The 24,818-nt window shown below is 45.5% G+C and overlaps 1 protein-coding gene across 2 annotated transcripts in view; it reads left to right on the forward strand.

Annotated features, from left to right (window-relative positions):
• The first annotated feature begins 17,432 nt into the window (after positions 1 to 17,432).
• The window catches only part of LOC126416730 (ras-related and estrogen-regulated growth inhibitor-like), a 605,084-nt gene continuing 597,698 nt past the window's right edge, over positions 17,433 to 24,818 (forward strand). For both annotated transcript variants that reach the window (XM_050084555.1, XM_050084564.1), the window contains exon 1: positions 17,433 to 17,711. The gene's annotated coding sequence lies outside the window, so the exon portion shown is untranslated. The remainder of the gene's footprint in view (positions 17,712 to 24,818) is intronic.

Raw genomic sequence — 24,818 nt, forward strand, 5'->3', positions numbered from 1 at the left:
TATCATATTTTGTCTTGAAGACTTGTATCGTTGATGCGTTATTAAGTGAAATTTCTTGATAATGGTGACGTGTTTGTAATTAATATCCAGTGCTCGTTACCTTGAAACGGCATATTACAAATTATAAAAGAAGCGTGATTCATGCTTAATTTGTAAATTATTGACGATAATAATCACTCATGAGAGGCGTTAACCAACGATAAAATTTTGTATGACACTTTATTATAGGAATAATTATAATAACTCATTCCAAGAATGTATGCTGGCCACTATGGCCCAGCGGTTCTAGGCGCTTCAGTCCGGAACCGCGCTGCTGCTACGGTTGCAGGTTCCAATCCTGCCTCAGGCATGGATGTGTGTGTGCGTCCTTAGGTTAGTTAGGTGTAAGTAGTTCTAATCTAGGGGACTGATGACCTTAGATGGTAAGTCCCACCTACACTTAACAGTTACACTTACTCACATTGCTTTCATATTTCACGACTGGAAAGTGCCTGCGGGCGGGGGATTGGGGGGGGGGGGGGGGGGAAGGGGGGGGAGGATAGGAAAATCTTTCTAATTAGATGACTGACTGCACCTGCCTTTCAGGGTCTCCCAGCCATTCATGCTATACGACTTTACTTTTTTAATAAACTGACACCCGTTATCTTACTCTAAAATTTTCACTGCAAACGACCAGTAAGCATTTAAAGATCCGTACACTACTTAAATTACATCTAAGCAACACATAATGTAATGAATATCTCAGCACACTAGACCAGAATCGCATTTTCCGTTTATCCCTCTATAACACAAAATTCACGCAATCATAATCAGTATGGCTTAAAATCTAAATATACACTCCTGGAAATTGAAATAAGAACACCGTGAATTCATTGTCCCAGGAAGGGGAAACTTTATTGACACATTCCTGGGGTCAGATACATCACATGATCACACTGACAGAACCACAGGCACATAGACACAGGCAACAGAGCATGCACAATGTCGGCACAAGTACAGGGTATATCCACCTTTCGCAACAATGCAGGCTGCTATTCTCCCATGGAGACGATCGTAGAGATGCTGGATGTAGTCCTGTGGAACGGCTTGCCATGCCATTTCCACCTGGCGCCTCAGTTGGACCAGCGTTCGTGCTGGACGTGCAGACCGCGTGAGACGACGCTTCATCCAGTCCCAAACATGCTCAATGGGGGACAGATCCGGAGATCTTGCTGGCCAGGGTAGTTGACTTACACCTTCTAGAGCACGTTGGGTGGCACTGGATACATGCGGACGTGCATTGTCCTGTTGGAACAGCAAGTTCCCTTGCCGGTCTAGGAATGGTAGAACGATGGGTTCGATGACGGTTTGGATGTACCTTGCACTATTCAGTGTCCCCTCGACGATCACCAGTGGTGTACGGCCAGTGTAGGAGATCGCTCCCCACACCATGATGCCGGGTGTTGGCCCTGTGTGCCTCGGTCGTATGCAGTCCTGATTGTGGCGCTCACCTGCACGGCGCCAAACACGCATACGATCATCATTGGCACCAAGGCAGAAGCGACTCTCATCGCTGAAGACGACACGTCTCCATTCGTCCCTCCATTAACGGCTGTCGCGACACCACTGGAGGCAGGCTGCACGAAGTTGGGGCGTGAGCGGAAGACGGCCTAACGGTGTGCGGGACCGTAGCCCAGCTTCATGGAGACGGTTGCGAATGGTCCTCGCCGATACCCCAGGAGCAACAGTGTCCCTAATTTGCTGGGAAGTGGCGGTGCGGTCCCCTACGGCACTGCGTAGGATCCTACGGTCTTGGCGTGCATCCGTGCGTCGCTGCGGTCCGGTCCCAGGTCGACGGGCACGTGCACCTTCCGCCGACCACTGGCGACAACATCGATGTACTGTGGAGACCTCACGCCCCACGTGTTGAGCAATTCGGCGGTACGTCCACCCGGCCTCCCGCATGCCCACTATACGCCCTCGCTCAAAGTCCGTCAACTGCACATACGGTTCACGTCCACGCTGTCGTGGCATGCTACCAGTGTTAAAGACTGCGATGGAGCTCCGTATGCCACGGCAAACTGGCTGACACTGACGGCGGCGGTGTACAAATGCTGCGCAGCTAGCGCCATTCGACGGCCAACACCGCGGTTCCTGGTGTGTCCGCTGTGCCGTGCGTGTGATCATTGCTTGTACAGCCCTCTCGCAGTGTCCGGAGCAAGTATGGTGGGTCTGACACACCGGTGTCAATGTGTTCTTTTTTCCATTTCCAGGAGTGTATATCCCAAAACAGGACACATTCTGAATTAGCTTTCGATAAAACTCAATCCATATTAGTACATCGTTTCTTAACTTCGCTACCAAAATTACTCTTCATTAACTTCGGTCCACGTGCTCGAAAATTGCTTTTCAGAAATCCTTACGTACACTGCCATCATCAAAGAAGTTGAGCCTGAAGCCACCAGTTAAAAAATAAACCATCAGATCTAAGCAGACCCACCAGCTCAAATTAGATATCCCTAAAAGACATGACGCTACCATCTAGCCGGAAAATTTACAGATTCTTCTACCACTGCTGACGCCGTATTCCAGATGTTTCAGGGATATCTTCTCAAGAGTAACGTTTTAACGACCCACGCTGTGGAACGATCTCTAACAGATATTTGCGAAAAATTAATGAATAACACTTGCCAAGAAAAGATTAGCCTTAACAGATTGCTGCCCTTACATTTTCTAAGAAAGATTAATTAGACGAGGTACATGTACATACGATTTTCATTCAGCTGATACACTATGTGATCAAAAGTATCCGGACACCTAGCTGAAAATGACGTACACGTTCGTGGCGCCGTCCATCGGTAATGCTGGAATTCAATATGGAGTTGGCCCACCCTTACCGTTGATGACAGCATCCAGTCTCTCAGGCATACGTTCAGTCAGGTGCTGGAAGATTTCTTGGTGAAAGGCAGCCCATTCTTCAGGGACTGCTGGACTAAGGACAGGTATCGATGTGGTCGGTGGGGCCTGGCACGAAGTCGGCGTTCCAAAGCATCCCAAAGGTGTTCTATAGGATTTAGGCCAGGACTCTGTGCAGGCCAGTCCATTACAGGGATGTTATTGTCGTGTAACCACTCCGCCACAAGGTGTGCATTATGAACAGGTGTTCGATCGTGTTGGGAGATGCAATCGCCATCCCCGATTTGCTCTTCAGAGTGGGTAGCAAGAAGGTGCTTAAAACATCAACGTAGCCCTGTGCTGTGATATTGCGGCGTCAAACTACAATGAGTGCAAGCCCCCTCCATGGAAAACACGACCACACCATAACACCACCGCCTCCGAATTTTACTGTTGGCACTACACACACTGGCAGATGACGTTCACCGGGCACTCGCCATATCCACACCCTGCCATCGGATCACCACATTGTGTACCGTGATTCGTCACTCCACACAACGTTTATCCACTTTTCAATAGTCCAATGATCACGCTCCTTACACCAAGCGAGGCGTCGTTTGTCATTTACCGGCGTAATGTTTGGCTTATGACGAGCCGCTCGAACAGGAAATATAAATTTTCTCACCTCCTGCCTAACTGTCGTAGTATTTGCAGTGGATGCTGAAGTGGTTAGGAATGCCTGTGTGATGGTCTGTATAGATGTCTGCCTATTACACATTACGATCCTCTTCAACTGTCGGCGGTCTCTGTCAGTCAACTGACGAGGTCGGCCTGTACGCTTTGTGCTATACGTGTCCCTTCACGTTTCCACTTCACTATCACATCGGAAACAGTTGACCTAGCGATGTTTAGAAGCATGGAAATCTCGAGTACAGACTTATGACACAAGTGACACCCAATCACCTGACCACGTTCGAAGTCCGTGAGTTCCACGAGCGCCCCATTCTGCTCTCTCACGATGTCTAATGACTACTGAGGTCGCTGATATGGAGTACCTGGCAGTAAGTGGCAGCATAATGCACCTAATATGAAAAACACATGTTTTTGTGGGTGTCCGGATACTTTTGATCACATAGCGTTGGACTGAAAGATGATAAGGCTATTTTCTCCGTGAAGATCTTATATACGACTGCGTGGTGTCTGTTCTTCCGGACATGTCCAAATGAACAGACACCACAAGTAATCCGCAGCTATAATGCATTGTACGTAAACTGATGGTGGAGGGGGGAGTATGGATAGGAAAGGGAAGAGATTATCTATGTCAGCTGCGTCGGGACATAACGCGGAATCAACGACGACGAGTGAAAATATGTGCCACACCGGAATTCGAACTCGGGATCTCCTGTTTACTAGGAAGATGCGTTAATCATTGCCCTCTCCGGGACACAGTGTTATCGCAACTGGTCGATCCCGGTAGGCCTCATGGCAGACCCACACTCCCACCGAGCGCCACCTATCTACATCTACATCAACATCCATACTCCGCAAGCCACCTGACGGTGTGTGGCGAAGGGTACCTTGAGTACCTCTATCGGTTCTCCCTTCTATTGCAGTCTCGTATTGTTCGTGGAAAGAAGAATTGTCGGTATGCTTCTGTGTGGGCTCTAATCTCTCTGATTTTATCCTCATGGTCTCTTCGCGAGATATACGTAGGAGAGAGCAATATACTGCTTGACTTTTCGGTGAAGGTATGTTCTCGAAACTTTAACAAAAGCCCGTACCGAGCTACTGAGCGTCTCTCCTGCAGAGTCTTCCACTGGAGTTTATCTATCATCTCCGTAACGCTTTCGCGATAACTAAATGATCCTGTAACGAAGCGCGCTGCTCTCCGTTGGATCTTCTCTATCTCTTCTATCAACCCTATCTGGTACTGCTGAGCAGTATTCAAGCAGTGGGCGAACAAGCGTACTGTAACCTACTTCCTTTGTTTTCGGATTGCATTTCCTTAGGATTCTTCCAATGAATCTCAGTCTGGCATCTGCTTTACCGACGATCAACTTTATATGATCATTCCATTTTAAATCACTGCTAATGCGTACTCCCAGATAATTTATGGAATTAACTGCTTCCAGTTGCTGAACTGCTATTTTGTAGCTAATTGGTAAGGGATCTATCTTTCTATGTATTCGCAGCACATTACACTTGTCTACATTGAGATTCAATTGCCATTCCCTGCACCCTGCGTCAATTCGCTGCAGATCCTCTTGCATTTCAGTACAATTTTCCATTGTTACAACTTCTCGATACACCACTGCATCATCTGCAAAAATCCTCAGTGAACTTCCGCGTCATCCACAAGGTCATTTATCCACCTATACACAGTCCCTGTCGTTTCCCTCCATGCGCGCTACTCTGCAATTCCCGAAGTAGGTCGGATATATTTGTGCATTAGCACTGAAGAAGGTGGACCCATTGCCCATCTAGGCAATGTCCGAAGGAACAGACACCACTCATTCATTTAGTTGGTTCATAATTCGTCTGATCAACGTTTCAACGTTGAGATTACTCATATGCTCACCCAAGAACACGCTGTGCTCACCCAGAAACATGCTAGGAAAACAGATGTTTCACCATATTTCGTCGTCCATTTGCAGTAATTCTATTCTGCTAAGAAAAGATTATGACGTTGGTGTTAGCTAAGCACTCTGAGTCTTTCACTCGTCACTTTTAGCTTCGACAAAACCTCTCGCCACGTCGTTATTCTGAGTTTGCTGGTGCGCTCGACCGCGCAGCTCCCAGTGACAGCGTCCACGTGCGCCCACCGCGGGCAAAAAGTTGTTTACAAGCAGCCAGACGCTGCTGAAAGCGGCGAAACGTTGCAAAAACGAGGCGCCGCGGAAAGAACGCCACAAAGGCCCGGCGGCCGATTACCACGCTTCGACGGCCGACTCGTGCCTCTAGTTCCACGCCAATCGCCGACGCCCATCAGCGGGCCGTACAATGGTCTCCGCTTTTCGTCCTTCCTCTCTCGCGAACTGCAATTGATTCCGTAGTAAAGAGACCAGACTGACACGGCAAAAATATTGCACTCCGTCTGGGGCACGGTTTCTCGGGAATCGGGTGATGCAGGAATACTTATTTTTGACTGCATTCAGTTATGCACAGGCGTTCGCTGACGTGGAAAGGGAAGTGAAACAGGAAAGTATGCCTTCCTGTTACAAGCCATTTTTAATAGTTCTGCTTTGAGAAGCAAGCTTATACGTCTGGCGACGTTATTAAGAAATTCATTGGTATACCAAATTATAAAATAAACCGCAAAAGAACCGTCGAAGATACATTATTAATTTCTATTTATTGATGACTAGTTTTGATCCCAAAGTTCTTTTTCAATCCAGCCACTAAGCTATGCAATACCATCCATTACGGGAGCCATATGCCTATTCATTTTAGTTAACTACATGTAAAGTAGTGCAGCGAACATCAAATGTTGAGATGCAATCCTAAGTCAACGCTGTTCAGTTTGTAGACGAGGACGCTATCCTTCGTTTGTGCTTTGTTACTCGACTTGGAGGTAGCTGACTCGAATCCTAGCAATGTGAGGAACCATCACCGCCATTACCTGGCGAAATAGAGGACAGTGTGTTGTGGGTTGGCAGGAGAGCCAACACCCTATTAGAGGAAGCCGAAAGGCACGCGTTTTGGCTCACGCAGGCTGGCGTGAGGTCTGGAACAGGACAGGGAAATTAGACTTTAGAAAAAACGGACGTAGCTGGTGGAATACTTAACTTTAATCCATAAATGGTGAACATCGCTCTTGACGATACGTGAATTACAAGACCAACAGCAACTGATAATGGCGCCTTGCTAGGTCGTAGCAAATGACGTAGCTGAAGGCTATGCTGACTATCGTCTCGGCAAATGAGAGCATATTTTGTCAGTGAACCATCGCTAGCAAAGTCGGTTGTACAACTGGGGCGAGTGCTAGGAAGTCTTTCTAGACCTGCCGTGTGGCGGCGCTCGGTCTGTAATCACTGATAGTGGCGACACGCGGGTCCGACGTATACTAACGGACCGCGGCCGATTTAAAGGCTACCACCTAACAAGTGTGGTGTCTGGCGGTGACACCACACAGTGTAAGTAGGCTGTTTAGGTTTTTATGTTGGTAACGCCATGCAGTGCTCTGTATGAAAAGCGCTGACTGCGCTGTGTGCAGTCTGTGGCTGGTTGGACTCATTGCTGGAGTATTTGCTATTGTAGTGTTGGGCAGTTGGATGTGAACAGCGCGTAGCGTTGGGCAGTTGGAGGTGAGCCGCCAGCAGTGGTGGATGTGGGGAGAGAGATGCCAGAGTTTTGAGCCGGCGATCTGGACGTGTGTCCGTCAGAAGAAAGAAATTTGTTTAATTGGATGTCACAACATTATATATATATTATGACTTTTGAACGCTATTTAGGTAAATACATTGTTTGTTGTCTATCAAAATCTCTCATTCGCTAATCATGCCTATCAGTAGTTAGTGCCTTCAGTAGTCTGAAGCCGGCCGGTGTGGCCGAGCGGTTCTAGGCGCTTCAGCCTGGAGCCGCGCGACCGTTACGGTCGCAGGTTCCAATCCTGCCTCGGGCATGGCTGTGTGTGATGTCCTTAGGTTAGTTAGGTTTAAGTAGTTCTAAGTTGTAGGGGACTGATGACCTCAGATGTTAAGTCCCATAGTGCTCAGAGCCAATTAAACCATTTGAACCAGTAGTTTGAATCTTTTATTTAGCTGGCAGTATTGGCGCTCGCTGTATTGCAGTAGTTCGAATAACGAAGATTTTTGTGATGTAAGTGATTCATGAAAGGTATAGGTTATTGCTAGTCAAGGCCATTCTTTTGTAGGGATTGTTGAAAGTCAGACTGCGTTGCGCTAAAAATATTGCGTGTGAGTTTAGTGAAGATCGGAATAAGTAAAGAGAAAACTGAGTACGTTGTGTTTTACTTAGTTGTTTCTGTATCAAATAACGTAGAAATTTACTAGCACAGTCTCTCATAATTTTGCAAAGGGGACGTTTCAACAGGTAGTGGCGTGAACATCCCAGTCACTAAAATTCGAGCTACTATTAATTTCGCGAGCTCTAAGAAGTCTCTCTAGTGTTTCTAAGGTGGGGAGTACGTGACTATGTTAATAGTCATCTGTCCTTCGGATGGGAACAAACTGCGCGTCACCCCCTGTTCCCTCAACTAACGTGCGGCCAAATCTACCTTAGAATGTACAAGATTGGACAAAAAGTGTGAGGACACCGCGAGAAATACATATGATAGCCAACGTGCAGGTTTCGCTGTTGCATTTGACCACGAGCGGCAGCTGTGCATGTCCTCAATACGTTAAGTGAACTTGAACTTGGACAAATTGGTGATGTTCCTATGGTGGGTGCTTCCGTAATCAAGACAGCCGAAGTGTCTGGTGTTCCGAAAGGCACTACTACATCGAATATTATACCACCTGCAGGGAAAGCAGAACATCACCGTTCGCTAAATCACAACGCTACCGAAAGTGTGTGTTGGTCACTGAAAAGCACTGTGACAAAAAATAAGGGGAAGACACTTGCAAATGTCACTGAAGAAATGAACGTCGCACTCGCGAATCCTGTCAATACGAAAACAACAGGAAGGGATCTCAACAAGTAGGGAATTGCAGAGCGAGATAAATTTCCGAAACCACAAATCTGTTATCCAAACGCCCGTACCAAGAAACGAGGTGCCGAACCCATGACAGACTACGGAGGAATGGAATAAAGTTGTTTCTTCGGATGAATCTTGTTTTCACTGTTTCGAACTTCTCGCCTAGTTCACGTCCCATGAGTGAAATATGATGGGGGTTCGGTGATGATCTTGGCAGCCATATCGTGGTATTCCATGTGCCCCACGGTTACTCTGAAAGTTCGCATTACTCGCAAGCATTATGTGATCACTTTTGCTATCAGATCCGTAACATAATAGAATTGTAAAATAAAAAAAAAAGGGTAGTCTTCCGTTACAAATCGTGGTCTTATTTCAATGTACGACGGATTTCCAGCCCCTAAGCTCATCTTCAGGTGTTTGAGCGTTCAACATCATTTTTCACATTGAGGTTGATACACGCCCCGTTTGGATTTAATAAATGGAATTACAAAATAGCAAATTTGGATATAAGTTTTTACAAAACTAATACAACTTTAATAGTACAACCATTGCACAACATATAATCACATCTGACATTTATAAAAATAACTGCTTTAAAAATGACATCTATGTACAGTAATAATGTAATATCTTTGTACCAACTTTGATATAACAACACGTCTCCATATGTTGAACGTAGTACCTTTCTATTTTAAAATTCTTTGACTTTCTCTGAATTGTGTTTACAAAAGTGCTATACGACTATATATATACAGCATATATAAACAGGTGAAGTACAATAGGAGTAGTTATATACTTGTATGTACACATCAAAAAATGTTTTTCCTAGAACACCTGACGATGGACGTTGACTGCGCATATTTTGTAACAGCCATAGTCCCTTTTGACTGTTCAGACACGTCGCTAAACCCGCCCAAAGATGTAAACAACCATGCATGAAGAGCACCTATTAACGGATGGGGTCCGACAGCCGATCAGTTCCAGTCATTCCACCAGGAAGGAGGTTCACGGCTCGTGTTGTCTGTAGTTCAACCATGCCTAGATGGTCAATACCGAGCTTCGATCGCGTCCGCATTGTTACTTTGTGCCAGGAAGGGCTCTCATCAAGGGAAGTGTACAGGCGCGTCGGAGTGAACCAAAGCGATTTTGTTCGGACATGGAGAAGATACAGAGAGACTGTCGATGACATGCCTCGCTCAGGCCGCCCAAGGGATGCTGCTGCAGTGGATGACCGCTACCTACGGATTATGGCTCGGAGGAACCCTGACAGCATGTTGAATAATGTTTTTCGTGCAGTCACAGGACGTCATGTTAGGACTCAAACTGTGTACAATAGGCTGCGTCATGCGCAACTTCATTCCCAGCGTTCATGGCGAGATCCATCTTTGCAACCACGACACCATGCAGTGCGGTACAGATGGGCCCAACAACATACCGAATGGACCGCTCAGGATTGGCATCACGTTTTCACCGATGAGTGCCGCATATGCCTTCAAGCAGACAATCGTCGGAGACGTGTTTGGAGGCAATTCAGTCAGGCTGAACGTCTTATACACACTGTCCAGTGAGTGCAGCAAGGTGGAGGTTCCCTGCTGTTTTGAGGTAACAATATTTGGGGCCGACGTAAGCCGCTGGTGATCGTGGAAGACGCCGTAACGGCTGTACGATACGTGAATGCCGTCCTCCGACCGATAGTGCAACCATATTGGCAGCATATTGGCGAGGCATTCTTCTTCATGGGCGAAAATTCACGCCCCCATCGTGCACATCTTGTGAATCACTTCTTTCAGGATAACGACATCGCTCGACTAGAGTGGCCAGCATGTTCTCCAGTCATGAACCCCATCGAAAATACCGGGGATAGACTGAAAAGAGATATTTATGGACGACGTGACCCACCAACCACTCTGAGGGATCTAACCCGAATCGCTGTTGAGGGGTGGGACAATCTGGACCAACAGTGCCTTGATGAAATTGTGGATAGCATGCCACGACGAAGTTGATAGCATGCCACGACGAATACAGGCACGCATCAATGCAAGAGGACGTGCTACTGGGTATTAGAGGTAACAGGTTCAGCAATCTGGACCACCACCTCTCAAGGTCTCGCTGTATCACCACAGGAAACAGAAAGTAATTTTTGATTGTTGCCTTAGTTTTCTAAAAGCCTATATTCGCAGTGTGCCACTTTGCAATTAGATATATATAATCGCCACAGGACGAGTATTAGCCTAAATTTCACAAATGATGATCAAACACCCGATAATGAACCACAAGGCTTGGAATACATCATGCACTGAAATAAAGCCGGCCGTAGTGGCCGTGCGGTTCTAGGCGCTCCAGTCTGGAACCGAGCGACCGCTACGGTCGCAGGTTCGAATCCTGCCTCGGGCATGGATGTGGGTGATGTCCTTAGGTTAGTTAGGTTTAATTAGTTCTAAGTTCTAGGCGACTGATGACCTCAGAAGTTAAGTCGCATAGTGCTCAGAGCCATTTTGAACTGAAATAAAATCACGATTTGTGACTGGGAGCGGTTTGTTTATTATTTTACGAAACTCGTACAGTCGCGGAAGCAGCATTGCTTCTGTGAATGAGGTTCTTTCCTGCATACGTTACATAATACTCGTTCAAAAATGGCTCTGAGCACTATGGGACTTAACATCTGAAGTCATCAGTCCCCTAGAACTTAGAACTACTTGAACCTAACTAACCTAAAGACAGCACACAACACCCAGTCATCACGAGGCAGAGAAAATCCCTGACCCCGCCGGGAATCGAACCCGGGAACCCGGGCGTGCATCAGATTAGGGAAGGATGGGGAAGGAAGTCAGCCATGCCCTTTCAAAGAAACCATTGCGGCATTTGCCTGAAGCGATTTAGGGAAATCCCGGAAAATCTTAATCAGGATGACCGGACGCGCGTTTGGACCGTCGTCCTCACAATTGCGAGCGTGCTATTCCCTACAATTCCCTGCTAATTAAGCTCCCTTAATGTTTTTATCGTTCAGCTGTGGTTTGCGAGTGCGACATTCGTTTCTGCAGTGACTTTTGCAGTTTCGTCCCCTTACTTTTCGTCACGGTGCTCTTCAGTGACCGCCTGCAGCGACCACTCAACACACACTTGCATTTTGCGAACGCTGTTTTTCTGCTTTCACTATAGTAGGTACAATTTTCGTCACAGTGCCTCTCGAAACACCAAAAAACTTCGGCTATCTTTATTACGGAAGCACACACCATACGAGCACCAATAATTTGTCCACGTTCTAATTCACTTACCTCCGACATACTGCACTCACAACTACAAATGGCTCTGAGCACTATGGGACTCAACTGCTGAGGTCATTAGTCCCCTAGAACTTAGAACTAGTTAAACCTAACTAACCTAAGGACATCACAAACATCCATGCCCGAGGCAGGATTCGAACCTGCGACCGTAGCGGTCTTGCGGTTCCAGACTGCAGCGCCTTTAACCGCACGGCCACTTCGGCCGGCCACTCACAACTACACAGAACACTGTTCCGACGACGACTGACACTTGTAACGTCTTGAGGACATGCACAGATGCCGTTCGTGGTCAAATGCAATGGCGGAACCTGCAGGCTTGGCTGTCATACACAAGGTTATCAAAAATATCCGGACATCTGCTTGAAAATGACTTACCATTTCGTGGCGCCCCCCATCGGTTATGCTGGAATTCAATATGGTGTTGGCCAACCCTTAGTCTTGATGACAGCTTCCACTCTCGCAGGCATTCGTTCAGTCAGGTGCTGGAAGGTTTCTTGGGGAATGGCAGCCCATTCTTCACGGGGTGCTGCACTGAGGACAGGTGTCGATGTCGGTCGGTGAGGCCTGGAACGAAATCGGCGTTCCAAAACACCCCAAAGGTGTTCTATAGGAATTAGGTCAGGACTCTGTGCAGGCCAGTTCATTACAGGGATGTTATTGTAGTGTAACCACTCTGCCACAGGCCGTGCATTATGAAAAGGTGGTCGATCCTGTCGAAAGATGCAATCGGCATCCCCAAATTGCTCTTCAGCAGTGGGTAACAAGGTGCTTAAAAAATCAATGTAGGCCTGTGCGTGATACTGCCACGCAAAACAACAAGGGGTGCATGCACCCTCCATGAAAAACACGACCACACCGTAACACCACCGCATCCGAACTCTACTGTTGGCACTACACACGCTGTGAGAAAACGTTCACCGGGCAATCGCCATATCCACACCCTGCTGCCATCGGATGGCCACATTATGTACCATGATTCGTCACTCCACACAACGTTTTTCCACTGTTCAATCGTCCAATGTTCCTTACACCAAGCGAGGCGTTGTTTGGCATTTACCGAAGTGATGTGTGACTTATGAGCAGCTGCTTGACCAAGAAATACAAGTTTTCTCACCTCCCGCCTTCATAGTACTTGCAGTGGATCCTGGTGCAGTTTGGAATTCCTGTGTGATGGTCTGGATAGATGTCTGCCTATTACACATTACGACCAACTGTTGACGGTCTCAGTCAGTCAACAGACGAGATCGGCCTGTACACTTTTCTGCTATACGTGTCCTTTCAAGTTTCCACTTCACTACCACATCGGAAACAGTGGACCTAGGGATGTTTAGGATTGTGGAAATCTCGCGTATAGACGTATGACACAAGTTACCCCAATCAGCTGACCACGTTCGAAGTCCGTCAGTTCCACTGACCCGGCGGGGTCAGGGATTTTCTCTGCCTCGTGATGGCTGGGTGTTGTGTGCTGTCCTTAGGTTAGTTAGGTTTAAGTAGTTCTAAGTTCTAGGGGACTGATGACCATAGATGTTAAGTCCCATAGTGCTCAGAGCCATTTTTAGTTCCACTGAGCGCCCCTTTCTGCTCTCTCACGATGTCTAATGACTACTGAGGGCGCTGATATGGAGTACCTGGCGGTAGGTGGCAGCACAATCCACCTAATATCAAAAACGTTTGTTTTTGGAGGTGTCCGGATACTTTCGATCTATAATGTATGTATTTCTCGCGGTGTTTTTGGTGTTTCCATATTTTTGCCCAAACTCGTATATTCTAGGTTAAATTTTGTCGCACGTTAGTTAGGGGGGAGGGGGTGATTGTTTCTATGCGAAGGATAGATCACTATCAACATAGTCACATACTCTCCATCTTAGAGATACTAGAGAGACTGCAAAGAGGTCTCGAAATTAACAGTAGCGCGAAGTTTAAAACCACACCAAAAAAAGCACTCCGTCTTCAGGCCACAAGTGGCCCATCGGGACCATCCGACCGCCGTGTCATTCTCAGGTGAGAATGCGGGTAGGAGGGGTGTGTGGTCAGCACACCGCTCTCCCGGTCGTTACGATGGTTTTCTTTGACCGGAGCCGCTACTATTCGGTCGAGTAGCTCCTCAATTGGCATCACGAGGCTGAGTGCACCCTGAAAAATGACAACAGCGCATGGCGGCCTGGATGGTCACCCATCCAAGTGCCGGCCACGTCCGACAGTGCTTAACTTCGGCGATCTCACGTAAACCGGTGTATCCACTGCAGAAAGGCAGTTGCCCAGCGCGAAGTTTAGTGTTTGGTAAATTCTTGGCACTATCTGTTCGATTTTTGGCCAAATAGTATCGGTGAGGGTTTCTCTTATTACCGGGATTCAAACAAGTTACGTTCAAGTCGAGCAACAACGCGCAAACGAGGATTAGCTTCCTCGTCAACTTTATCAGTAAACTCTTCCGGGCTAAGTTGCCGTGGTCGATCTGTAGAACTTCTTCTCCCTGACGTTTCGTTCTCAACTACGGAGAACATCTTCCGAGGTGAGTCGACCCAACATTTGGTGTCCGCTGTACTGTGTCTCACCACAGTTTCTCTTAATCTAGGTAAATGTAGAGTTCAGCAGTCCCTGAGATATAACATGTAACTTAGTCTTTGTTGCACTGTGATGAGTCAAAACTGCAGATGTATGTCCTATTACACCTGGGAGTAGCAGAGTGTGGTAATAAGGAATGGAACGATTACATGTGACGATTTATAAATGTAGGCAACATCTGACTCACATTTATCGTTACAGTACGTAGAAATCCAATTCCTTCAAAACGCCATAACCCGGAAGCAGAGATGAGTTAAGTTCCAATACCTGGAGAACTTTCCCAGCACACAGAATGCCAATTTTGGTTGGTTGGTAGGCTTCACATTCACTAAGGGACTACGAAAAATTAAGTAGAGACACATCCAGACAGAGGTGGAAGAAAATGGTGCGAAGTTTAGCGGTTGGGAAATTCATGCCAATAGCTGTCCTCCTAATAAAGTATTGTGATTCTACAAAGGCATTCCCAATGGCGTGAAATGAGTTGTTTGTAGTTCTTTGATATGCTTCGAACTGATGTCCTTTCACTCCCGTACCTATATCGTACTGCAACAAAAATTCAACCACACATTCACCACAATGTGAGGCCTATTCGCCTGGAAAACGTTTTCACAGTACAGAAGACGAGAGAAAATTAAACAGTGCTTATCTGAACGGCATAGAGAGCTGAAGAACGGCAAGAAGAAGTCCCCAGCTGCTGTGAAACGAGTCTGGTTTTGCATGGAGTCTGCAAAAAAGAGTAATATGACATGGATTTGTTTTTTACAAAAATTAGTTTCTGGTAGTTCTGAATGAACTGCAATGGCAGACACGTTCAGGATATGATGTCACCTGCCTTTATTGCAAGCTGAATAGCGGCATATCAGTTGTTTCCCTGTCACAGCCGACAATCATGACTCAGTTTTCAATTTTTTATTATGGTTGCTCTTATTTAGGATCGGGCATGAGAAGAATGTCTTTTTTTATTTTTTAATTTAAAGTCAGTGTTATCATTTATATACTATGATACGTTATTTCATTCCATACCGAACCGTACCATTTCTGCGAACAGACCGGGGCTGTACTACTACGAGACGCAACTCCTCTCGCTAAGCGTGTGCAACTCAGCCGATTCACATTCCATTATTGTTACTCAAAGATCTGCCGAAAATGACGTACCACTCACCAGGAATCAATCGAAAAGACAAAATTTAACATCATCATCATTTAAGACTGATTATGCCTTTCAGCGTTCAGTCTGGAGCATAGTCCCCCTAATAAAATTCCTCCATGTTCCCCTATTCAGTGCTAACATTGGTGCCTCTTCTGATGTTAAGCCTATTACTTCAAAATCATTCTTAACCGAATCCAGGTACCTTCTCCTTGGTCTACCCCGACTCCTCCTAGCCTCTAATGCTGAACCCATGAGTCTCTTGGGTAACCTTGCTTCTCCCATGCGTGTAACAAGACCACACCATCTAAGCCTGTTCGCCCTGACTGCTACATCTATAGAGTTCATTCCAAGTTTTTCTTTGATTTCCTCATTGTGGACACCCTCCTGCCATTGTTCCCATCTACTAGTACCTGCAATCATCCTAGCTACTTTCACATCTGTAACCTCAATCTTATTGATAAGGTAATCTGGATCCACCCAGCTTTCGCTCCCATGCAACAAAGTTGGTCGAAAGATTGAACGGTGCACAAATAACTTAGTCTTGGTGCTGACTTACTTCTTGCAGAAGAGAGTAGATCGTAGCTGAGCGCTCACTGCATTAGCTTTGCTACACCTCGCTTCCAGTTCTTTCACTATGTTCCATCCTGTGAGAATATGCATCCTAAGTACTTGAAACCGTCCACCTGTTCTAAATTTGTTCCTCCTATTTGGCACTCAATCCGTTTATATCTCTTTCCCACTGACATTACTTTCGATTTGGAGATGCTAATCTTCATATCATAGTCCTTACATTTCTGATCTAGCTCTGAAATATTACTTTGCAAACTTTCAGTCGAATCAGTCATCACAACTAAGTCATCGGCATATGCGTGACTGCTTATTTTGTGTTCACATATCTTAATCTCTCCCAGCCAGTCTATTGTTTTCAACATATGATCCATAAACAATATGAACAACAGTGGGGACAAAAAAATGGCTCTGAGCACTATGGGACTTAACAGCTGAGGTCATCAGTCCCCTAGAACTTAGAACTACTTAAACCTAACTAACCTAAGGACCCCACACACAGCCATGCCCGAGGCAGGATTCGAACCTGCGACCGTAGCGGTGGCGCGGTTCCAGACTGAAGCGCCTAGAACCGCTCCGCCACATCGGCCGGCACAGTGGGGACAGGTTGCAGCCTTGTCTTACCCCTGAAACTACTCTGAACCTTGAACTCAGTTTACCGTCAACTCTAACTGCTGCCTGACTATCTATGTAAAGAACATTTTTTTTTGTTTAAAAAAAAGGCCCACATAGAAAGAATCAGCAACCAGTTGCACGCAGGGTATTTCATTTTATTGTTGACGCTCACAAATAATACGATAGTTATAACCTTCTTATGAGGGGCACTAAGTCCCTGAAAGCTGTTAAGAAATTAAATTTCTTTTGAACAGCTGGTTACTGATAATTTCGGTATGAACAACTACAGCTGCTGAAGTTGAATAAAATACTACATCAACACTTCCACAAAAATGACGTCTGAAGAGAGTAGAACCTCAGGGCAACCCATGTAACAAGTTCTTCGCGTCTCTCGATAAAAAAACAACTTCCATGTGCTGTCGATTCCGAGATTGCGATGCGAACAAAACGTGATGGTAGCGAACATTGACACGTCCTGCTTGGAGCGTACCATGACGAGGACCTTACGCTTCAGCCCCGGCCAGCCTCGTAACTGTCGGGCGACGCTATCGCAGCCGTTGTTACGTACCTGTCAGAAGCCCGGAGGCCGGTTTGTGGCGCCTACCGGGCGCCAGGCCCTAGTTCAGCGCGCCGTCGCCAGATGGCGGTGCGGGCGCCGCGGCGGCAGGTAAGAAAACCCGCGGCGGCGTGCGGCGTGCTTCAGTGCTCCGTTGCTGGTCGTAGCGAGCAGATCGGGAAGAGCTCTGTTTGGAACACGTGCGCGCGCGGCGTCGTCTTGGCTCTCGTTGCGTACGACCAAAACAAACCTTTGAGTTTTTTGAACGCTAAGTCCCACGGTCTTACGTCCTCCTAAGTGCCTTTCCACGAAGGTACGCCATCCACTCCACCCCTCGGTAAACCATTATATCCTTAGGGCCGGTGCGCGGTAAAGAATATCTGAAAGCAAGAGACTGAGCAACAGCTGATCCACCCACGTGCTCCTGCAGCACTATTAATTTCGGTAAGTAAACTACATGCCGAGTTTCAAGCTTTTTGTCTATTATGCACATGTTCTCGTATGAAAGATGTTATTAGGAAGAAAATTCCACATTGTTTACATTTAGAGATCAGTGAGATTAATGAAGCCGTATTTTAAAATTATCACGTTCTATAAAATATTATTTTCATGCTGAATCAACTCTAAACGGCCTAGTTCTATGGCTCTGAGCTCACCCACTTTCGTAGAAATTTGTTGTTGAGAATACTATTAAGTATCCAATTTGTTTTGTCCGTAATTTCACCTTGCGGCAGAGGACATTACATCACTGCGCAGTGTGTATGGGAGAGTACTTCATGACTTTACAATTCTCCCCTTTTCTCTGTTCTACTCGCGAATGAAACGTAGAAAAACACACAACACACTCTCTTAACTTACGGCCCTTGTGAGAGATAAGCAACAGAAACAGATTCAGTCCATTTACGGTTTCTCTTCAACGTTGATTCTCAACGGTTTCGAAGTAATATCCCTGCACGTCTTCGTAACTCCCACGTATTGACTGAGACGGCTGGGTAATAACTCATTCAATCTATACACCCGATGTTACGAGACACACTTTGGTCATTTTGTGCATTCTCACCCAAATTACATATCTTTCTTATTTATTGTCAGGCGAACAACGTTTCCTCGAACATATAACGACACATCCTCTGATCAGACAGATATGCCTCCCACTTATTCAAATATCTGCATGACAGTTCACCACCTAACAGCTGACAGGCGTGGTACAGAAATGCTCATCTGGTGGTCCGCGTCTATTTTCTCCACAGCAGATTGGACCATACTCTTCCACTTTTTTTTCAGGAGCAAGCATTTCTTAGGAAATATAACACAAAGTGGGTGCTCCTAAGAAGATTTTAGCTGCGTGACCGTTTCGATCGTGCTGCAAAAACCGTCTTCAGGAGCACCCTTCTTTAATAAACCATTCACTTGAAGTGAGTACACCTGAGAAAGTAACTGCGTGGCCGAAACGTAGTACTGGAGAAAATATGAGGAACGATGCGACGTAACAGATGTTTTATTGACTGTGTTAGTAACAGCTCTGATGTAATACTTGATGTAGTTTTTTGCTCGCCACTTATCATTAAGAGATGTCGGACTGCGAAGTAATAGTACAGATCGTAGTGCTGCTGAAGGCAGACGTCAGCCGAGCACGGCAAACCCTGGACGCGGCCGATCCGTAGAGCGGCCGGTGCCCCGGCGCTCGCCGCTCGGTTACTGACCTACACAAGCCTCTTCCGCGGCTGCCAAACTCCCACTGGGAGCGCAACAGGTCGCGTGTTCGGCCGGTGCCGCGGGATAGCCTCAGATTCTTGCGCTCTGCTAACAGCAGCTGCCCCAGTTTTGTTTCACAACACTATCGTAGACAACGTAACTGTATGATTACAACTGTGTACAAAATAGCTAGCAATCTTTTATGAAACGTATAGTTTGTTTACGTACCTGTTTCTACTTAGTTGCTCATCGTCAGGTAGCACATTTTCCACTAGTCTTACAAGAACTTAGCTTATTTGCCTCGCTGTTTAGGGTCTACAGCATCCTTTTAGTCCCACAGTGTGTGAACAAGTGTATACACGCGCCTCAAGTGACATCTTAGTCCCTACGTTGTGAATATTCCTTTGCACTGTGGTCAGTCAGCCTGTAGGGAAGTGTAATTCCTCCAGCAACGCGAAAACTCGAATTAAAAAAGACTTCAGAAATATTCGGATGTGTGTCAGATTCTAATTTCGCCTGAATGACTAGGCACGGTTATTGTGGGTTGTTATGAGAATCATCCGCTTTTTCTTAGTCATTCTTTCGGTAGAATGTATGCTGTGAACCATTGATGCCCATCCTATTCTTACGTGTTACCCCTAATGCTCTAAATAATCTGTTCTAACTATAACTACTTTGACGTTTACTTTCCATTTCCCATATTCCACTGTCAGAGTAATTATCCCTCAATACGTTACCACAAGTCCCAAGAAACTGATTTCTATTTCTAGTAGCTATTTCATTGTAGATCCTTTCTTCGCTTGCTCTTTATAATACATCTTCCTTCCGCATTTCAGTGTTTGCTTAATATTGTTTCAATTTATTCGCCACCAGGCATAGCCCACACAGCCAGTCACCATGTATTTTATTCTAGTGTGCATGTAGTGTGTCTATGACGGTACATAATGTGTTGTAACACAGATAAATCTAGCATGGTAGAATTGAATTTAAGCGGTTGTTATATAAAAGTGTCATAGCCTCGTATGTTCATTATGATACATGTTAATTAACTGCTGTTTTCTGTAGCTGTACCCTTCTTCATGCTCCTCTTAAGTTTTGCAGGGGTCTGTATTTGGTTATATCATTTGCTTCTAATAATGTTTACACGTTTGTTGGGAGTTCGTTTCGTGACAACACCACATACATGATCTTACGCAGTCTTCGGGATCAATCGAATAAAATATGCTTGAGGTCTTTACTTGAGCCGAAATCATAGTGAATCAAGATACGAACTGGAAGAAATACTTGTGATTAAATTCGAGGTGCCATATCGTCACTTGGAAGTCTTATTTGAAATCGGTTTTGTAATACCAAACGTTTTCACAAGACGGGGAACCATGGCTGCTTGTTGTCTTCTCTTATTTTCAAATGACGAGCCTAGTTTGTCATTCGATTGATTCTTTACTACAATCGCTTAACACCACGCATGCAGCGCCCGCAAATTCTACTGTTACAGTTTTCTTAATGTGCACTGTTGACCTGTGAAGGGATCTTTCGCAAATCTATTGTTAGCAACCAAGCTAATACTCTCCATTGGAACAATGGATTCGAAGAAATCAGTGAAGTAAGTACACTAGTTTCGTTTACTGCTATGTTACTCACCTATAGCGACAACTGAGAGTGTGAACCAATGCCATTACGTTAATGAACTGATTACTTTGATATCAGTGTTTCCGTTGAAATTTACAGTCTCCATGTCCGTTCCCCCAAGTATCCCATTCTCGAATGCGCCGTGGCAGAACTTATGTATATAGTTTTTGAACGTAATACAGCGGACACACTAGTTCCACCGAATACTTGAGCTGTCCATGGAGGTATATTCCAATGGCATAAACTGTTAAGGTGATACGGATTATAATCCCTATTTTGGACCAATTTTCGATTCGCCTTGATCTGTTCAGCATATTTCTCTTACCAAAGCATTCGTACCATACCTGTATGTTTCTTATGGCTTTCTTTGAGCAATAATCTTGCGTGATTCCGGTTTGTAGATGGAACTTATTTTACTTTTCCTACTGCACGTTCTCCGCTGTGGATGTTCAAGGATGTTGCGCTGTTTCATTATTTTGCCCTTGTTTGTTTAAGCTACTATTCGAATACTACGTTATACATTCAGTCTGCTCAATTAGGATAAAACTCAGTATCCTGTGTGCTAGTTTTTAAATTTTGAATGTATGAGGTGCTTAACTTTGTGTGATGCAGTAAATAAATGTTTTCCTTCAAAAATCGGAATTCTGTTATTCAAATAAGTCATAGAAAATTAGGTGGTCGCTAAAGTTAATCCTTCGATTATAAAAAGTAAACTATCGTCTAGACTGATTTCAGACTTTAAATTTTCTAAGCCTCAAGCACTTACTTTTTCCTTAACACATAGTCTGTAATGCCTTTATCTGACTGCTGATCACCTTTTCCTCTACTACATAAAATGTAGATGATTTCTATTACACTGGAATGTGTTAAGACATTTCCGCAGAGGTCTATCATTTGGTCATTGAAATATTTATATAGATATTATCAAATTCTGAATAACACGCCAGTCTGTCAAATTAGCTGTTATCTTCCGTTATGCTTACGAGATTTAAGTTTCAGGGATGGCAGCTTTCTTTTATGAAGTTTCGGCTGTTTGTTTTTGCTTGACTGATACACTTTTAGTCTCTTAAAGCATGGTGGAACATCATACTTCATCAATTTTTTATAGTTCGGTAAATTTTGATTTAAGAAGGTACGTAGTAAGTGCGAGATAAAGTCTTCCAGAGGTAAGCTATAAAAGCCATGGATCATTATCATCGTAATAATTTTTTGATCAAGAAAACACAGTTGTTTGAGTCTGCGTGCATTAATAATTCTTCCACTGTTACATTAGTAGCCTCAACTGGGTCCATTGTAGGTTTTTATGTGTCCAGCCAGAGTGCTAGAATCGGTAATGAAAAAAAATCCTTGGAATTTAGTACGTGTGTCACGTAGTACAGTGAACGACTTTCTTAGTACGGCCGATGACGATGACTGTAATTAGTTATGTCTAAATAATAGGTCTGCTTGCACTTACTCTGTTGTTTTTGTAATGTTGGTGGACGATGAGCTGAAACCTTTCAACATAATTTTATTAACAAATGTAATAAATTTCCCTCTTATGGTGGAGGACACGTACTACCGTAGGTACTGCATCACTTGAGCACCTTAGTAACGAGAAGCTGTGCATTTAGGAGCAAAGCTTGAAAATTCAGCCGTTGTTCACGTGCGAAGTATCTACAGGAGTTCTGCGAGCCTTTCGCAAATTGAGACGGTCTTGTACCATTGTCTCCTTTGTCTGCCCATCGTTGTGGAAGACGAAGCACTAACTGGGTGACCTCATCCGCACTTCTGCGCTAAGAAGATGCCCGCGTCAAACGTTTGCTTCTCGTTTCACACTCGGGCCCTAGTTAAGTACGTTTCCAGACTCCCCTTTCGAAGGACACTGATTTAGGATCATTCGCCGGAAGATGGATTGATTTTTTTTCACTACTTAATGGAAGATGCTTATGCTGAGAATAAAGCATTTATGTGTTTTCCTAAAATAAATTACCTTATTAGACAGTCATGGCTCAACCTTTAGTTTAATTGGCATCGCAACCAAGATGGAACTTGGCATGAGTCACATACACAAAGCTTGTACCGATAAGTAAATCACGCCAGCTTCTAGGAAAACAAGGTGTCGCTGGCGAACTATAAATGTATTTACTTACTTAATTTATACTGAGTGACCAAACGTCACTGCCCCTCATTGAAATCGGCGGCAATCTAACCGGCAGTACATTGCAGATCACCCCATATGGCTTTACAGAGACGATGTGATGTTCGCTCAACAAATACAACTCATCGTCCTGTGCAGTGTTTTAGTGCTTGTGGAATCATTGTCTTTCTGATACTGAAGACCTGACCTAGACATTGCTGGCTCAGAAATCTGATTTCTTGTGTAATCTACGATAAGCTATGACCCATCTTGGATCCATTGTCATACCCGCCCGAAGTGCCTTAACTCGCTTAGTGCAGCTCTATAAAAGACAGCTCAGATGTCCCCGAGCGAGCGAGGTGGCGCACACTGGACTCGACGGTTCAAACCCGCGTCCGGCCATCCTGATTTAGGTTTTTCGTGAGTTCCCTAAATCGCTTCAGGCAAATGACGGGATGTTTCCTTTGAAAGGGCACGGCCGACTTCCTTCCCCATTCTTCCCCAAACCGATGGAACCGATGATCTCACTTCTTGGTCCCCTCCCCCATATCAACCAATCACGTCTTCGCTCGTATGACATGCTTCATCCAGTCGCAAGATGTGGGCATCGTACACGGCGCATATTCAAATGGAAGAACTTTTCCCATGACATTTGTCTACTCAGTTCATATCTGCTCTACATTACTGGTCTATTGGTTCACACGTTAACCTTCTTATCACAAGTTACCCACAAATACACTATGTGATCAAAAGTATCCGGACACTCCCAAAAACATAAGTTTGTCATATTAAGTGCACTGTGCTGCCACCTATTGCCAGGTACTCCTTATCAGCAACCTCAGTAGTCATTACACATCGTGAAAGAGCAGAATGGGCCGCTCCGTGGAACTCACGGACTTCGAACGTGGTCAGGTGATTGGGTGCCACTTGCGTCATGCTTCTGTACGCGAGGTTTCCACACTCCTAAACATCCCTAGGTCCATTGTTTCCGATGTTGTAGTGAAGTGGAAACGCGAAGCGACACGTAAGCAAAAAAGTCTACAGGCCGACCTCGTCTGTTGACTGACAGAGACCGCCGACAATAGATAAAAAAAATGTTTCAAATGGCTCTGAGCACTATGGGACTTAACATCTGAGGTCATCGGTCCCCTATAACTTAGAACTACTTAAACGCAACTAACCTAAGGACATCACACACATCGATGCCCGAGGTCGGATTCGAACCTGCGACCGTAGCAGAAGGGCGGTTCCTGACTGAAGCACCTAGAACCGCTCGGACACAGCGGCCGGCGACAATTAAAGAGGGTCGTAATCTGCAATAGGCAGACATCTATCCAGACCACCACACAGGATCCACTGCCAGTACTATGGCAGTTAGGCGGGAGGTGAGAAAACTTGGATTTCGTGTTCGAGCGGCTTCTCATAAGCCACACATCACGCCGAGAAATGCCAAACACGCCTCACTTGGTGTAAGGAGCTTAAATATTGGACTATTGAACAGTGGATAAACGTTGTGTGGACTGACGAAACATGGTACGCAATGTGGCGATCCGATGGCAGGGTGTGGGTATGACGAATGCCCGGTGAACGTCATCTGCCAGCGTGTGTAGAGCCAACAGTAAAATTCGGAGGCCGTGGTGTTATGGTGTAGTCGTTCTTTTCATGGAGGGGGCCTGCATCCCTTGTTGTTTTGTGTGGCACTATCACAGCACAGACCTACACTGATGTTTGAAGCACCGTCTTGCTTCCCACTGTTGAATTCGGAGATGGCGATTGCAATCTTCAACAAAATCGAGCACCTTTTCATAATGCACCGCCTGTGGCGGAGTGGTTACACGACAGTAACATCCCTGTAATGGACTGTCCTGCACAGAGTCCGCACCTGAATGCTTTAGAGCACGTTTTGGATGCTTTGGAACGCCGACTTCGTGCCAGGCTTTACCGACCGACATCAATACCTCTTCTCAGTGCAGATCCCCGTGAAGAATGGGCTGCCATTCCCCAAGAAACCTCCCAGCACCTAATTGAACGTATTCCTGCGAGAGTGGAGGCTGTCATCCAGGCTAAGTGTGGGCCGACACCGTATCGAATGCCAACATTACCGTTGG

This window comes from Schistocerca serialis, chromosome 1 (assembly GCF_023864345.2).
Source record: "Schistocerca serialis cubense isolate TAMUIC-IGC-003099 chromosome 1, iqSchSeri2.2, whole genome shotgun sequence".
In the NCBI taxonomy this organism is placed as follows: Eukaryota; Metazoa; Arthropoda; class Insecta; order Orthoptera; family Acrididae; genus Schistocerca; species Schistocerca serialis.